The sequence below is a fragment of the Crocuta crocuta genome, unplaced genomic scaffold (assembly GCF_008692635.1).
Source record: "Crocuta crocuta isolate KB4526 unplaced genomic scaffold, BGI_CrCroc_1.0 scaffold45, whole genome shotgun sequence".
Classification (NCBI taxonomy): domain Eukaryota; kingdom Metazoa; phylum Chordata; class Mammalia; order Carnivora; family Hyaenidae; genus Crocuta; species Crocuta crocuta.
Window position 1 is genome coordinate 3376407 of NW_027530544.1, and position 767 is coordinate 3377173.

Consider the following 767-nt stretch of genomic DNA (forward strand, 5'->3'; position numbering starts at 1 on the left):
GCCTCCCCCCCACCAGGCTCCACTTTCCTCCCCCTTCTCTCCTCCCCTTCTCCCCCCCCTCCAAGCCCCAGCCCGGCTGCCACACGGTCAGTTTACAGCGGGGCGGGGCGAGCTCCGGGCCGGGCCAGCTCCGCCCCGCGCGGGGACCCGCCCGGGGACGCGGAGCCCGGGGTGCCCAGGTGCAAGTCCCTTACCGCGCGCTTGCTGGGGGCCCAGAGGCGGGGAGTGGGGGACGAAGTAGCTAGGGAGGGTCTCGCTCTGCTTTCTTAGCAGCCTGGCGCCACGGGGAGGGGCGGTGGCGACCCGAGATTACTTTGAATTGCAAGACTTTGAGAGGGAGAGCAGGTATGGCGAGATCCTGCCTTGGCTGTCTAGCTCTCCCAAAGTCGCACCTCCACCAGCGCGCGCGCGGGAGGAGCGACGGAGACGCCTGCCGCTGTAATAGGAGAGAACGCGCTTGATCGCGAAGGGAGGGCATGTGCAGCGTGGAGACACATGTAAAGCCCACTTTGCCCTCATTAACGCTTTGCTGTTTCCAAGCATTCGAGATTGCCCTTCCTCATCCATATCTCAATACATTGGCGGTTTCCGTGAAACTGATACACTCAAAAACAGATGCTCAGGCTTTCACCTTATCCTTCAGCTGAGCTGGTTCTGTAATTACCAGTAGCAATAGGGAAGCTTCCCCTGACAGCGCGTGACAAGGGACAGGTGGCCTTGAACTGGGCCACGACGAATGGATTAAGACAGGATTGGTTTATAGGCAA